General features: G+C 36.7%; 1 protein-coding gene across 35 annotated transcripts in view; it reads left to right on the top strand.

Moving 5' to 3' along the window:
* The first annotated feature begins 136 nt into the window (after positions 1 to 136).
* The window catches only part of LOC127864620 (zinc finger and SCAN domain-containing protein 10-like), a 154,560-nt gene continuing 140,177 nt past the window's right edge, over positions 137 to 14,519 (top strand). For 34 of the 35 annotated variants that reach the window (XR_008042150.1, XR_008042151.1, XR_008042152.1 and 31 more), the window contains exon 1: positions 140 to 248. The gene's annotated coding sequence lies outside the window, so the exon portion shown is untranslated. Of the gene's footprint in view, positions 258 to 14,519 lie in introns of all 35 variants that reach the window. The other variant, XM_052404440.1, reaches the window with a different exon arrangement.

The following is a 14,519-nucleotide window of genomic DNA, read 5'->3' as shown; positions in this document are numbered from 1 at the left end:
TCTGATTGGTGATATGGTGTATTATTATTGACTAATACGATGAACATATTTTATGTTGAGCAAATGTTCGATCTTTTGTCTAGGTAGTCAAACAATTTTAGTGGCATGTATCCATTTCATCATACCTTCACTGCGCATGCCCAAATTTAATTTACAAAATGGCGGAACAAAGCACAAAATTAACTCGAGATATTTTCTAAACGAGATTTCAAGCACACTTCAAGCACATTACGCGATTCTACTGCATTGTAAGTTTGGTATGATACGTTTTCTTCTTTTATTGCATATGTATAATGTTTAAGAATATAAATCATCAATTTAAAATGACAATGGAAGAGATATATCGCTTGATGATTACGGGTCGTTTCGCCCTAATACCTGTTCGCCCGTGTCGTTTCGCCATAATACCCGTTCGCCCTAGTCAATATAAATTGCCGCCTTAGAGTCTTTTGATGATTTTTGCTTTGGCAGACTCTTGGCGTCAATAGTCCACTCTATCTTTTTAATAGCGAGAGTTCCGACACGAATTTCGGTCGCATCACTCCTGAATTTAAATAAACACATATTTGTGACTATTATGAAAGAACGTTGCCTAAATAGTATTTATTGAGCAAAATATATCGAAATTTACCTGTTAATAAACTATATTTCGAGTTTGTTTCATCCAAAGACCTATAGATAACACAGATTGGAAACTCTTACTCCTATAAATATGAGGTCGATTTACATCGACCTCATATCGTTTAACGTTATTTTGCAATAGCATCGTTCCGACATGAATTCATGTCGGAAGCTTTAACGGCATCAAATTCATATAACAGCACAGAATAATCATGCAATAAATTATTAAACATAAAATATAAACATTATTTTACTAATTGCATTAGAAAAATGTTTATACAAACTTACAAGTAATGATAGTCCAGACCTTAAAACACTACCACTGTTTAAATTCCATATTGTTGCCATATAGCACTGTGTAAATTGAAAGTTGCATAATGTTACCTCATTGGTCGGTTATAAATAGATTGTTTCTATATATATAGTATTCGATTTAGACGAAAATAATAATTTACGTGGAATGTCATATTAGTTTTCCATTAAAACTTTGATCTTGCCGTGTGTGTTTATGGACGTTATTAATTATGTCATACTTTTTTTTGTATTTCATTAAGAATTAGAACGTGTAGCCCTTTTTGTTAACTGTTTTTAGCAAACGATTCGCGGCTTAATAAGACACGGAAAATAGTTAAAGCGACACTTTCGTTTAAAGGTTTAATGTGAACAATATTAAATGAAACCTTTTTTGGTATTAATATATTTTAATGACATGTTAAATTCGATACTTGAAAAGGTGTTTAGTCTTTAAAAAGATGTCGCTGATATTGTTAATTTCAATAACTGTTAATATGCTTAATGTTGTATAAGAAATTGAATAGTTTCGCTGAGTTGTATTCACGCCTAAAATCCGATATCGTAATACGCACAACGGTTAAGAATAAGGTCTGAATAAGTTTAAGTATTCAGATTCGAATATCAGCAGCTGTGCCAGCTGGGAAGCCCCGTTTTGGATTTAACAACCGCAAGCGAAACAACATACTTTTTTAAGTCTTGCACTTAGACTCCATGATCACAAGTATAGGTCCCTGCTGTGGCGTATGACACCATAGTGTTATTTAGTATTGGTCGGCACAGTGTCTGATCATAACGAGATAATTGGTTTGTGCTGAACACAGGGGCAATAAAACCACAGATCTATCAATAAACAAGATTATTGAGATATCTTTTATTGAACACCGCGATGAAAATGCTCAAACCACGGACTCTAGATTACACGGATAAGAAACATGGCAACATTCTCAGAATCATCACTGCTATATGTGTAATCACCTAACAATTCGTTTAAAAGTAAAAATAATTTATATATTTGAGTTGAACACGATGTATTGTTGTATAAGTCTGAATAAACTACCTGTCTGCCTGTCTAAATCTAAGCCGTCATCGTCCCAGTGAAAAAAAATCTGATTTTGAATATTTGGACATGATGCCCTGATGTCAAAATACGAAATGACCCGCGTAACACCGACCGTGATTTTCAAGAATCTTTAATAAATTGATAATTTAAGGTAAATAACATTTCATATAATTATACATAATTCCCTCGTTGATAATTAACAGCAAACGATGAATGTTTTTGACACCCATTTTATTTCAAGTATGCATGTAAAGCCGAATAAAATCGAGAGGGTCCGCTATATACGCTGTTTCATCATAAATTTAACACCCTTTCTGTGTTATAAACAAGAGCTGAAATCGTTAATTTATTAAGATTAATTTATAATAAGCTTTATTGATATGTTTCGTGAACAAAATACTACAATATATTCCATAAAAAATATAATAATCATGGCAAAGGAAATTCAATGGCCGGTTTCTAAACAAAAGCATAATCGCCAAGACCGTAGCATCAGTTCAGTGCGTTAGGAACGCGCGCTACTTTCTTCCGCCTTCATTCCTTAATTACTTTCGTTTTTAAACATTTTTTTCTATCGTATACAGAATTCTATTCTCCTAAGCAAGATCTAATTTTTAAAACTGAACTCCAAATATAAACGCTACAAATTGGTATTAAGTACGAACATGTCAACCGTAAATCTAGATTCTTAAACTCCAAAACGGTATGATATTTGCAAAAGTTAAAGTTATAACTCGCCGGGCTGTCGAAATCAGAATTACGCTACAAATTGGTATTAAGTACAAACATGTCAACCATAAATCTAGATTCTAAAACTCCAAAACGGTATGATATTTGCAAAAGTTAAAGTTATAACTCGCCGGGCTGTCGAAATCAGAAGAAAAACTTAATATATATTTATATATCTGTTTACTACGTAACGTTAGCTTTCTAATGATATATAATTTGTCAAAATCAGCCGAGAAATGAAACTATAATTCAACAAAAGACGTGAGTGGGTACATCAAAATGTATAACCTCGGCGCTTCGCTGTACGCTAATTGTACAAGATCGATAGCCACAACACGGTAAAACGCGCGGTGGTAAAACATAAAATGTGTATTTCTTGTGTTTATCTCGCTATAAATCCATTAATAACAACGGGAATATACTAAAACGTATATTTTTTGAAAGAGGAATTAATAAGCAACAAGATAACGTATAAACCAATAAAATCGGATGAATAGTTTTTGCATAAGATTGAATTTACTACAGTAAGGGTCAAATACTCGATTCATCTCCTATCAATATACACTCCGCGATACAACTGGTAGTTTTAACACACACATATAGGTTTCATTTAATTAAAGAGTACAGAAAGCTAAAAAGTGATGTGGTTTGTTGTACAACAACAATTGGTTATGTGTAACCTATTCAAAAAATAATTTCGTTCAAGATAATTCAATGTAATTCTATAAACGACAAACACACTTCGTGTGTTGTGTATGTTTATTTTTAAAAATGTACATAACTGGTTTAAAAGCACAATTTTTACACATTTAAGAGGTAATCGCTCACATTTATGTCTAATTAATGATAATTTTATGCATTAGCAAAGATTTAACGAGAAAAACTGAAGTTTAAGTTGAACTCAATTTGCTATAGGAAAACGACGGTAGCCGTTTAGACGTAAGCGGGGTAGCTTACGTCTAATTATTTGGACTAGGAAACTCTGGGCTTTGCGATAGCGATATTGCGATAATATCTAACGGCGGACGCGGGTCACGTGACATTGATTTTGGAGATGCCGGTGTACCTGTAGATTCTTCCCTGTTCCAGCTACTGTTGGCCATTTTGTTATTAAGCAATCAATTATTCTTCGTTATTAGTCGTTAATATTTTTTGTCGTAGGATATTTTGAGCATGATCTGTTCTGTTTATATTATTATGCCCCTTTTCGAAGAAGAGAGGGTATATTGCTTTGCTCATGTCAGTCGGTCGGTCTGTCGGTCCGTCTACCAGGTGGTTGTCAGATGATAACTCAAGAACGCTTGGGCCTAGGATCATGAAACTTCATAGTTACACTACACGACCCGTGATTTTTGCCGCGATTCTCACATCACCGCAATCGATGCAGCGTGACAAATTGCGGTGATTCCGAGCGACAAGAAAATTTGGGTGATGTCTCGGCGACCGTCGCGCGATGTATCTCGCTGTTACGCATTCAGCGCGAATCACCGCAAATCACCGCGAACCGCCGTGGTTCACCTTTTTAAGAGATTTACAGTAAGGGTTACACTACATTACATGTACATGTAACATATATGTATACACTTACATTATACATTGCAATAATAAAGCTTTTGTTGTTGTTGTATGCAATGGGCGTATTAGCTAAAATACTCCCGTTCTGACATGAACGTGATGAAGTAATATCGGAAGCTTTAACGGCTCCAAATTAATATAACAACGCAGAAGAATGATCATGCAATAATTATTAAACATAACATGTAAACATTATTTAACTAATTGCATTAGCAGAATGTTTATTAAAACTTACAATCAATTATATTCCAGGCCCGAATACACTACCACTGTTCAAATTCCATATTGTTGCAATATACATGTAGCGTAGCACTGTGTAAATTGAAAGTTGCATAGTGTTTCGTCATTGGTCGGTTATAAATACCTTGTTTCTCTACATGGTATTTGATTTCGACGAAACTAATAATTTGGTAATTTACGATTAATATGATATAAGTTTTCCATTTAAACCCTGATCTTACCGTGTGTGTTAATTGACGTTACAGGGGTTTTTCTGCACTGTCTGCGCCTCCGGACAACGGAGGCATTCCCAAAGCAAACGGACCCGTTCCCAATAGAATTTTGATTACATATTTCCCAATTCCAAAAAAAAATAATTTCAAAATCGTAAAAAGTAAACATAATTTATATCGAAAGAGTGACTTCCCTTCATCCGCGACGTAATTAAGCCTTTAGCGACTCAGATTTTCGCAGGTGTATTTGCCGGATGCATCTGCCAACATTGACAGCGAAAAGGTTTGAACTGTTCCGCATTATAACAAGTATATAGAGCCGCACAATACACATTCTCAGTCATTGAAATTGAGATTTAAATCTACAAGCAAGTCGGGCTAGAACTATGGGAATTTGAACAAGCCCGAGTCAGATTTTACTGGCCCAAACATTTTTGTTAAATATGCAGATAAACATAACATAAAACATCCAAAAAAGCATTCATTTATTCAATCTTTAGAATACAATACAAATCTCTTTTTATTTTAATCCTCATCCAAGTCACCTAAGAAGAAGCTGCGAATTCTTGTCATAAACTTTCAAAGCATAAGGGCCAAACGTGAAACATTTTGGGCACTACTTGAACAGGTTTACCCAGACATAATCCTCGCAAGCGAAACATGGCTAAATTCAAGTATTTTTGAAAGAGAGATCCTGCCAGACAACTACGTGTTTGTTTCCCGCAGAGATAGAACGAACAGCACCTATGGTGGAGTTGCTATAATTGCCAAACACGACATGGAAGGCACAGAGATCCTAAACAGTACTGCTTCAGAATTTATTGCAGCCTCCTTTAACACATCTAGTACAAAGAAACCCATCATTATAGGATGCCTGTATAGGCCTACTGACAATAATCTTGACTACACATCAAACCTTTGCCAAGAGATAAGGAACCTCCACTCTCAATATCGCAATAATATCATCTGGATCGGAGGAGACGCCAACCTCCCAGACGTAGACTGGACCACAGACACCATAATTGGTCATCAGTACTCCATCCAGATCAATGAAACATTTATTAACACAATTAATGATACCGCCAGTGAACAACTAGTGACTTTCCCAACAAGAAACGAAAATACACTTGATATTTTCTGCACAAACCGCCCAACTCTTGTCAAAAGATGCCTACCCATGCCTGGCCTAAGTGACCATGATACGGTCCTCATAGACACGAATGTGATCCCGAAACGCCAAAAACCAGTCCAACGACGCATCTTTTTATGGAAGAAGGCGAATACACCTGCCATGGAAGAAGACCTTGACAGCTTTAGCAAAACCTTTGTTGGAAACCACAGCATCGCTTCACCAATCAACACACTATGGGCAGACTTCAAACAACAATGTAACAAAGTCATCGAATCGCATGTACCATCTAAGCTAACATCTTCAAGATTCAACCAACCATGGTGCAATAGAAATATTAGAAAACTAGCTCGAAGAAAGAAACGGGCATATCGTAGAGCCAGAAAATCTAAAGAACAGACAGAATGGAATATTTACAGACAGATCCAGAAAGAAAACCAGAAAGCCTGTAGAAATGCCAGAAATGAGTATGTTAGAGACATGATAAGTGAACCTTGAGGCAACAACAAGAAGCTATACTCATATGTAAAAAGCATGAAAAGCGACAGTTCAGGCGTTGCTCCCCTGAAAAAAGATGGGTCCACCTATTCTGATGCTAGTGCCAAAGCAGACATCCTAAACGACCAGTTCTCCTCAGTGTTCACAAAGGAAGACTGCGAGAACCTTCCAGATCTCGGACGGGATATCCCAGTGGAGGCCCCCCACTGATGATCCATGTCAATGGTGTAAGGAAGCTACTTGAAGCCCTCAACCCACACAAAGCATCAGGACCAGACCAGATATCATCCAGATTCCTGAAGGAGATGTCATCGGTCATAGCCCCAGCACTAACCCTCATCTTTCAAGCGTCTCATTATTAGTGCCAAGTCCCTACTGATTGGAAACAAGCCAATGTCACGCCACTTTTCAAGAAAGGAGACAAGACCCAAGCTTCCAACTATCGTCCTGTGTCACTAACCTCAATCTGCGGTAAGACCATGGAACACATTGTTCACAGCCACTTGATGAAGTTCTTGGATGAACACAAGCTTCTCTCCGATGCACAGCACGGATTCCGAAAGAGGAGATCATGCGAGACACAACTCATCAACACAGTACAGGATCTCGCAGCAGGGTTGAGTAACAAGCAACAGATTGACGGGATACTACTTGATTTTTCTAAAGCATTCGACAAGGTGCCTCACCGACGTCTTTCAACAAAGCTGCACCACTACGGTGTGCGCGGCAAGACTCTGGGGTGGATTAACAGCTTCCTATCCGATAGACAATAGCAAGTTGTACTTGACGGAAAGGTATCTGCACCAGCCCCGGTTACATCAGGAGTCCCTCAGGGTACTGTCCTCGGGCCTCTCCTGTTCTTGGTCTACATAAATGACCTCCCAGGTAGAGTCTCATCAACTGTACGCCTCTTTGCCGATGACTGTCTATTATACAGGACCATAAGATCGGCAGATGACACCAAGGCACTTCAAGATGACCTCGACCAGTTAACTGTTACAAGTATGGGAGCGGGAGTGGTTAATGGACTTTAATCCAGACAAGTGCAAAATGATCCGTATTACCAACAAGCGGAACATCACACCTGGCTCATACAACATCCATGGCCAAACACTTAAACAGACAGATAAAGCCAAATACCTTGGTGTGACCATAGACAGTAATCTCACGTGGAACAGCCATATAGACATCACCGCTAAAAAGGCAAACTCAACATCAGCCTTCCTTCGTAGGAATCTGGCAACCTGCCCTACAGACATCAAGGCATACACATCACTTGTAAGACCCCAGCTTGAGTATGCGGCATCTGTTTGGGATCCCAAAACCCGATCCAACATCAACAAATTGGAGTCTGTCCAACGAAGAAATGCCCGCTTCTGCACAGGCGACTACCGATACACCAGCAGTGTCACTGCAATGATGGACAAGCTCGGCTGGCCAACGCTTGAATACAGACGACAAGCGGCAAAAGTGGTCATGATGTACAGGATCGTAAACAACCTGGTGGACATCGATTCCAGAAGCGTACTCATACCAGCAGGAGTGCACACCAGAGGCCATGCAAACCGCTTCATAGTGCCATTCACGACAGTCAATGCCTACCAGTATTCCTTCTTCCCAACTGGAATACGCCTCTGGAATGGTCTCCCAGAACAGGTGGTCATTTCCCCGTCCATAGATGTCTTTAAGACTAGGATGGGGGAGCTGTGCATATAACTCTGGAGCAAAATGTTTTTATCCGGCTTTTAACCATTGTTCTTCCCTTCACACGTGTACATAGTTCACAATTGTGCGACAATGTCCCAGAGGAGCCCAGCACATTAACCGAGAGATAGATAGAGATAGCTTCCTCGTCATCTAAGCCAGCCTCTTTCGGATCCTGAAATAAGAAGAAATTAATTTACACACAGATTTCAATCAAATCACAATTATAAATATATGCATAAATTTAGGTAAAAAATAGCAGAAAGTTATCGCATATATCTATGTGAAAGAGAGAGCAAACCTGAACCACCCAAAAATATATTAGCAATTAAGTGCCAGGTTATTCTACAAAAAGCCAGTTTACAAATGCGTCAATCACAGTTACCTCAGATTCGCATTCCTCAACGACGTACTTGAATGACAACTGTTCGGCCATTACTCTATGTGTCCCGAACGCAACGCGAAACATTTATTTTACATAATAGTAATCCGGGAATCACAAAACCATGCGCTTTATGCGCAGTAATCCAATTATCAGCTGAGCATGCCCAGCATGTGTGCGCAGTGTGTTAAAACATAAGCGGCTGTTGATTTAAGGGGCTCTTTGTTTACAAATATTGAAAATGAAAGTGGAACTCGTTTTCTGTTAAATGAATTGTACAAGCACGTTGGGCTTGTAATATTGGATTTCCTACAAGCCCGAAAGAAAAAATACTAGTTTTTTGCTGTCGGACTAGTGCGAATTTCGACGACTGCATTCTAGTCCAAATCTGTAGACGCTTATTTTCAAACATGGCTTCCCATAACGATAAGTACTACAGCAAAAAAAAAAAAAAAAGAGATGCAAAAGGATGTTCGACGAAAACGTCGATGTTTGCGAAAATCGCTGAATCTTCTACTCCCTCTAGTACGGTAACCCCGAACAAGCAGTGCAAGCAAGTGAAATACCCATGGCTGTTCCATTGTCCGACTCGGTCGATAATTCTTCTTCGGAGCCAAGTAAGAAAGTTGTTGTTCAGTCTCCAAGTTCAAGTCCATCAAATGCAAAAGACAGAAAGCAAAGAAAAATCATGCTGTGACTTGTGTGACTTACTTACCTGTTACCAGTGTTTGTTTTTGAAGACAAAATAACAAATAAAAATATGTTTTTTTGGTAAAACCACTAACTTATTTAAGCATGATAAAATTTCCAAATTGACCGTTTCATCGACTCGAAAATTCCCAAAATGGACAATTTTGTCGATAAAAATTCCCAATTTGGTCAGACTCCTTTTCCCAAAATAGGCAGAAAAACCCCTGCGTTATTAATTATGTTAATACTTATTTTTGCATTTCATTAAGAATTATAACGTGTAGCCCTTTTGTTAACAGTGCTTAGCAAAATATTCGCGCCTTAAGACACGGGAAATTGTTTAAGTAACGCTTTCATTTAAAGGTTAAATGTAATCGGTAGATTACATCTAATTATTTGGACTAAAATATGCTATACTTATTTATTTTCTGTTTCAGGCTCCAATGCGGGTAACTCGTGTTACTCGCGTTACTTTCCGAGTGTTGTACATACATTCACAATGCTTGATAATCCGGAAATCGGAAATACATTACTGTTCTATTTTTAAGTACATGTTATTATGACATCGTGGTAAATAATTTGTTGTTATTACATCATTGCCTATATATTAAAGCCGTTAAAACATTGTGTTTGTTTTGCTGAAAAAAAACACGAGTATATCAACGTAGCACTTAGCGTTCGCAGAGTTCAATAAATTATGATGATGTATAATGCACATGCATTTATCTGGGTTTTCAGCCAAAAACAAAAAAATCTCAACATTTGATTATTTAGTGTGTACTGTTCAGCGGGTGATAGTGTTTGTTCAAGTGTCTAATTGGCACTCTTTGTACGTGTTCAAACTGTTTAAAGATGTGACAATCACAGAAACAACAGGATGGCGCTGCCAATTAAGTGCGATAATGGATCAAATGGCATTGACAAAAAATAACAGTTTGGATATATTTTTCGGCGTATACTCAGATGGTCTCTCACAACAAAAAAACTATACAAGTCAAGGTATTATGTTTTACTTCTATCAGTAACGATACGGATAGGGCGTGTTTGATTTGAATTGACTTTAAAAGAAATATCAAATTGTTGGCGATATAACTGTTTTAAAAATACCAAAGAAACATTTAACCGAAATCAACAGAATTCAATGTTCTCTGTGCTACGCAGTTTGTATAAAAAATCAATACTTGCACACTCGTATACCTTGACCTTGTACATTGCCGCATAATTTTCGCGCTCTTTTGTCGGGAAATATACATGTACATGATGACTATATTGAAAGCATTTATAAACGTCGTGTTAACATTAAAACATCGGAAGTGTGTTTCGGATTATACATTTTTATTCTCATTTGGGAATTTAACGGAACATTTATACTTATGGTATATTTGTTTTGAATTGTATATTAATTTGTTACAACGCTTTACGTGTGAAAAAAATGTTTTGATAATATTATGCATTAATAGCACAATTTCCAGGAGGAAAACGATTTTTACATGAAGGCGTATGACGCAATAAAACGTTTTATTGTAAGATCGTATTGTATCAATCTAAATTTAAATACGCTCGTACAATGAAAGCTGTGTCCCACATTATGCACTGTACTCTATACACTTCTGAAAAATGGCGTAGTCATATGGTTGTTTTAATGAAATTCTCAAACATATTTACCGACATAAATGTTCAAGATTATTTTTTTGATGTTGGATTATCGGATAATTGTGAACATTAGAAGCGTTATGTACAGGTATAAAGTTATCGATACGATTCGGTTTCTATGCATGAATTGGCGAGTCATCGTTGTCACTGCGATCACGGCGAATTGCGGCGAATCGCAGCGAATCACCACAACATTGAGGGGATTTAGCGCGAAGATTATCTTGCTCTCGCGCGACGTCGGAGTGACGAGTCACGTGAAATCGCGGTGATTTTCCACCCAAAAAGCAAAATGCCCGCCTTGACTTCGCAAATTAGGCTAAAATCACGGGTCGCGTAGTGTACATTGATCATGACTTGCAGATGACCCCTATTGATTTTGAGGTCACTAGGTCAAAGGTCACGGTGACCCGAAATAGTAAAATGGTTTCCGGATGATAACTCAAGAACGCTTAGGCCTAGGATCATGACACTTGATAGGTAGATTGATCAGGACTCGCAGATGACCCCTATTGATTTTGAGGTCACTAGGTCAAAGGTCAAGGTCACAGTGACCAGAATTAGTAAAATGGTTTCCGGATGATAACTCAAGAACGCTTAGGCCTAGGATCATGAAACTTGATAGGTAGATTGATCATGACTCGCAGATGACCCCTATTGATTTTCAGCTCACTAGGTCAAAGGTCAAGGTCACGATGACCCGAAATAGTAAAATGGTTTACGGATGATGACTGAAGAACGCTTATTCCTAGGATCATGAAACTTGATAGGTAGAATGATCATGACTCGCAGATGACCCCTATTGATTTTCAGGTCACTAGGTCAAAGGTCAAGGTCACGGTGACCCGAAATAGTAAAATGGTGTCCGGATGATAACTCAAGAATGCTTATGGCTAGGATCATGAAACTTCATAGGTGCATTGATCATGACTGGCAGATGACCCCTATTGATTTTCAGGTCACTAGGTCAAAGGTCAAGGTCACAGTGACAAAAAACATATTCACACTATGGCTCTCACTACAACGGAGAGCCCATATGGGGGGCATGCATGTTTTACAGACAGCCCTTGTTTTGATATTGTTATTACCAATCTTAATGTGTTAATTAGTGTTTTTAGCGCTCGGTTGTCAGTTTGCAGAGCAATGAATGTCTGAAAGCGCAACGTTATGAACATCACGTAGTGAGCAAAGTTGGTCGCCGAAAAAAGACATACATTGAATATTTTTTGTGTGAATAAAAATAAGTATTTATTTTCTGTGTTGATAATTCTTTAGGTTTGGTAGTTATTATTCTAATTAATTATTAATTTATCGGAATTTGAAAGAGAACACGTACAGATTCGTTCATTTTCCATAATTTTTTAAAAATTGAAAGGCCCGAAGCATTTTTTTAAAAACATCTTCATTAAGCATCGCATATTGATACCGTAAGATTTTTATGCTAGGTGAGATGTTAATCTATGTATGATTGATAAAAAGTAGACGAAAATGAGGTATTTTAAAGGATTTTGCATTTGTACAATTTGTACTATTTTATACTGTTATTCCATTCAATCATTTTTCACACCTGTCGCCAAAGTGGTTTGTTTCTTTTTGAAAAACTTTTCTATTTCTCATCCCATATCGTTGAAGTAAGATTTTTATGCTAGGCAAAGTGTTAATCTAAATATAGATTTAAACAAACTAGAAGAAAATATTCAGTTTAAAGTATTTGGCCTTATATACAATATTGGTACAATTTTAAGCTCTTTTCTTCTGTTGTACAAGATTGCTGTCAAACATGTTTTTGTTCTTTTTGATAAACATTTGTATTTGTCATCCCAAATAGATTAAGTCAGATTTTTATGCTTGGTGATATGTTAATCTAGGTATGAATTAACTAAACTGGAGGAAAATGTTCATTTTAAAGGATTTTGGCCTTGTACAAAGATGGTACAATTTTAAGCTCTTTTACCCTATTATACACACATGTCGTCAAACGTGCTTTGGTTCATTGTGAAAAACTTCGTCATTATTCACCTCACATTGAAGAAATAAGATTTTTATTCTGAGTAATATGTTTATCTTGGTATGAATAAAAAACTAGATGAAAGTACAATGTATGGGTTTAAATTCTCATTTAATATCTTCTTTTATTAGTATTACCAGTTTTCCTGTCAATGTTACACATGCAAGTTAATATACAAACATATTTTAACAGATAGCTGTGAGATTACTATAAAACATAAACAAAAGCTGTGAGATGACTATAATTCCCCGGCCGCAGCCACTGATCACACAATTAAAATCAATCAACAACGCAAAATGATAATTGAAGTAAGGATCCCTTCTTTTAATTAATTCTCAATAATAAAGAAAAAACACACAAAGCATCTTCTTCAGTTAGCTAATTGATCCGACGATTAACACGAGCGTGAAATGTTTGTTTTTTTTCTTTTCGCGAAATCCTAGCCCACGACACTGAAAGCTTAATTTAATTACCACAAGAAAAAAAAACTGGATTACAAACAAAACTTTAATAACCTATAACTCATGAATAAGATCTAAATAAAAAGAGAATTAAACAATTGATAAATCTACACAATCAATATGGAAATAAGTCTAACTGAAACCGTTTTTGGATCGAACGATCATAGCATTTATTATACTGTATATATAATGTTGTTTTAATCAGAGACTTAGATCTATGTGTCCACATATATCTATCCGTTTTGAAATAATAATATTTTATAAGGTTTTAACTGTTTGAAATACCAAATTATACAAGACTATTTTATCAGCAAAAGCCTTTCAAATAAACTATTCAAAAGCATTCTCGCCGCGATTTGGAAGTTCTTAGCGCTATTTCTTCAACGATCGCGGCATTATAATTTGTTATAGTAGGTAAATAAAATTGAGATTTTATAAAAACATAATTACTCATGTTTCTATGAAACTTTATTTCATAAAAATCGGATCATTATATAATATTTTCGCATAACTTTGCCAGGGGTGTGATTTTTCCGCGGATCCGCGGATCGGGTTGTCCCGGATGTCACTTCTGAGATTTGCATAAATTCGTTTTAAAAAATGTGGGGGAGAGGGGCTACCACCGATTCCGCAGACGTATTTCATAAGCGGCCCGAAATATCCGCGGCCCGCGAAATCTCTCCGCATTTTACACTGGTAGATTCTGCCTAAGCATTTTTAAAACGAGCCATATAATTGGCTGTCGTTTCCCAATCTTCCAATTAAAATCGTGTTCTTAAAATGCGCTCTGTGATTTGTTTGCAAATGGCGTCGTTGTGAAGAGAAAATTAAGATTATTGAAATAACAAATAGCAATCGAATAAACGACTGACATCACCTAGTCTGATAGGAATAATGAAATGTGTTTGTCAAAAAAAAAGACTACGTTTTAGATACAAGCAACACATATTTTTTTAAGAAATGTGCCCACTGAATTTGTGTCACGGAAACCAGTGTTTGCAAATTGGAGTGTAGTCTACTGGCGAAGTAAAACAATTTAGAGAGTATCGTTCGAACATGGAAATAGACAAACATGATTTGATTTTTATATATCTGTGGGTCTGTGTATAATCAGATTCATATGCATATTCTGCTTTATTATATTTGTCACGCTGTTCAGTTAACTGAAATAGCTTTGAACTGAGTGAAGATGTGAAATGCAAGATATTGAAAGGTAAACAAATTAAATATATTAATTTAACTCAGTTAATACATCATTAGCACCAG

Source organism: Dreissena polymorpha, chromosome 1, assembly GCF_020536995.1.
Source record: "Dreissena polymorpha isolate Duluth1 chromosome 1, UMN_Dpol_1.0, whole genome shotgun sequence".
Taxonomy (NCBI): Eukaryota; Metazoa; Mollusca; class Bivalvia; order Myida; family Dreissenidae; genus Dreissena; species Dreissena polymorpha.
The sequence above is the reverse complement of the archived record's forward strand: the minus strand, read 5'-3'. Positions and strand labels throughout refer to the sequence as shown.